Here is a 3,400-nt window from a genome sequence, read left to right as displayed (position 1 = left end):
TGTGTCTGACTGTTCCCTCCTCTAGGCCCAGCAGCCGGCACTGTCCCTGGCACATCATATGGCTTCAATAAACAGTCTGTAGAAGGAAGGAAGGAAGGAAAGAAGGAGGGAGGGAGGGAGGGAATCAGTTTATAGGCAAACAAGGAAAGTCTAGGAACATGCAACATGTTTGGCTGAATTACACTTCCTGTGCCACAAATGTGCCTCTTTGCTCTCTCTCTCTCTCTCTCTCTCTAATTCAATCCCTGCCACTTGCATTTCAGTAATAAAACACTGCAGGCATAACCTATGCACCCGGATTTCCCACGCAGACTCAGACACACAGGAGGTGGGTGCATTTGGGTCAGGACGCCCCACGGAAGAGCCCCAGCTGTGACCACAGGCATTTGCAGACCCTGCACGAGGTTGGCTCCCACCTGACGGTGCCCTTCAGACCTGCACAGAACATCCTTGTGCCCAAAAGTCTGGGGCCACTCTGAGGGGAGATAGGGAACCAGACCGCGAGGAGCCAGAGCCCGAGCCTCAGAAAGCCTGGCACGTAGCTTGCAGCCAGCACTGGAGACAGTGATTTATTTCAGAGGGATGTGTTTGCTGTCCAGCCGCACAGCCAGGGAACCTTCTCTTCTCCACTGGCCAAGCACGTGCGCGCGCACCACCCACACACAGACCCTCACACATACACCCACACATTCACACAAACATAAACACGCTCTCTCACACCCATACACGGAAACCCACACACGCCTTGGGTACTAACATACTCACACGCATACTTACAACTGCATGCGGTGCACACGTTAATCATCCTGGCCAGTGAGAGAAGAGAAAAAAATGAAGCCGTGTCCTCGCCTTTCACCTCCGCCCTCACGTGTGTGGCCCTCCTTGCTGAGCTCTGCGCCCTTCCCATTGGGCAGCCGCTGACGCTGACAGGCCCAGCTGGGCCTTGCGCGCCTTCCCAGTTGGCCAGGCCTCCCTTGGCCAGGTCTCCCCAGTTGCTGGCTGCAGAATTCCCCACACCAGCCCCTTCGGACCGTCCCTTTTCATCCCTCTATTTTTTTTTTTTTTTTATAATAGTCATGAGCATTTATTGAGCTTTTTTTTTTAATATTGTTTTTTATTTTTTTTCTTATTGGGGTATAGTTGCTTTACAATGTTGTGTTAGTTTCTGCTGTACAACGAAGTGAATCAGCTGTACGTATACATCTATCCCCTCCCTCTTGCGTCTCCCTCCCACCTCGCCCCCATCCCGCCCATCTAGGTCATCACAGAGCACCGAGCTGAGCTCCCTGTGCTATACAGCACCTTCCCACTAGCTATCTGTTTTACACATGGTAGCGTGTATATGTCGATCCCAATCTCTCAATTCATCCCCCTCCCTGCCATGTCCATACATCTGTTCCCTAAGTCTGCGTCTCTGTTCTTGCCCTGCAAACAGGTTCATCTGTACCATTTTTCTAGATTCCGTATACATTCGTTAATATATGATATTTGTTTTTCTCTTTCTGACTTACTTCACTCTGTTTGACAATCTCTAGGTTCATCCACGTCTCTACAAATGACCCAGTTTTGTTCCTTTTTATGGTTGAGTAATATTCCATTGTATATATGTACCACATCTTCTTTATCCATTAGAGAAATGCAGATCAAAACTACAATGAGGTCTCACCTCACACCAGTCAGAATGGCCATCATCAAGAAATCTACAAACAGTAAATGCTGAAGAGGGTGTGGAGAAAAGGGAACCCTCTTGCACTGTTGATGGGAATGTAAATTGATACAGCCACTATGGAGAAAAGTACGGAGGTTCCTTAAAAAACTAAAAATAGAATTACCATATGACCCAGCAAACCCACTACTGGGCATATGCCCTGAGAAAACCCTAATTCAAAATGACACATGCACCCCAATGTTCATTGCAGCACTATTTACAATAGCCAGGACATGGAAGCAACCTAACTGCCCATCACCTCTCTGTCTTTCCCAGCAAGTGATAAACTCCCTGGCCTCCCTGTCCCCTCCAGCTCTTCCGCCCACCCCGCCCCCCCCACCCCCGTCCCAGCAGGAGATGGGCTGCAGGGCCTGGGGGAAGGAAGGAAGAGCACACACGGGCCTCAGAGTCGACCGACACAGGTCCGGTTCTTGCCTGCTCGCTTTCTGTCTGTGCAGATTTGGGCAGGTCTGTCAGCCTGTCCTGATCTTGAATTCCCTCATCTGCAGACCATGACCCCTTGAATCTGGGATCAGTAAGTAAATGAGATAAGGAGCAGGACAGACACAGCGGGCGCTCTGTACCTGTTCACGTCTTCACTCTGCTCTCTCTTCCCCAGGTGAATTCCTCCATCTGCGCCTGGGTCCCTCTCCTTCAAAACACGAACCTTTCTGTCTGCTTGGGCTTCTGTCCCTTGACCTGTAACCAGGCCATAATCTTCTGCTTCCTAAAGAAAGCCTCCCTTGGGCTTCCCTGGTGGCGCAGTGGTTGAGAGTCCGCCTGTCGATGCAGGGGACACGGGTTCGTGCCCCGGTCCGGGAAGATCCCACATGCCGCAGAAAAAAAAAAAGAAAGCCTCCCTTGACGATGCCTCCTCCATCACCCACCCCCTTCTCATCATTTACTCTACAGTAATTTCCCTGCATATGAACAAGTTCCATTCTGAGAGCGCGCTTGTAAGTGCAATTTGTTTGTTAAGTCCAACAAAGTTAGCCTAGGTACACAGCTAACACAATTGGCTATATAGTACTGTACTGTAATGGGTTTGTAATACTTTTCACACAAGTATATTATGTCTGCTGAAATAAACATAGATACTAGGGATCCAAAGAAATCATAAAGACCACACATAATACTGAACTTGGTTTTAACAAACGTGGTCACAGTGAAGTAATTGGATTAAAAAGATGGTAACTGAGTTTTACCTATCAACCCAATATCTCTAATATCTAATGTACATTCCTATTCAAAATTCTTCAGAGTGAAATTATTTTATGGGCTTGAAATATAATTTTTAATGTCTTTATTGAATTTGTTACAATATTGCTTCTGTTTTATGTTTTGGTTTTCTGGCCACAAGGCATGTGGGATCTTAGCTCCTGGACCAGGGATCAAACCCACAACCCCTGCATTGGAAGGTGAAGTCTTAACCGCGGGACCACCAGGGAAGTCCTGAAATGTTTTATTCTAAGGTTGCGTATTCCAAGAAGTTCTGCACTAGTACCAAAGAAATTAACACTTCTATTTTTTACTGTCCTCTATACAGTGCTGGACAGTGAAGGACACAAAAGCACAACCACTTGTAGAGGATGCACGCACATGACAGTGTATGCCAGACACGTGAACTCACTTAGGTGGTTGGACACGCAAATGCACGTTCACATCTTTTTTTTTTTTTTTTTGCGGTATGTG

Source organism: Monodon monoceros, unplaced genomic scaffold, assembly GCF_005190385.1.
Source record: "Monodon monoceros isolate NGI ecotype Baffin Bay Population unplaced genomic scaffold, NGI_Narwhal_1 Super_Scaffold_21, whole genome shotgun sequence".
In the NCBI taxonomy this organism is placed as follows: Eukaryota; Metazoa; Chordata; class Mammalia; order Artiodactyla; family Monodontidae; genus Monodon; species Monodon monoceros.
This window is presented reverse-complemented; position numbering follows the sequence as displayed.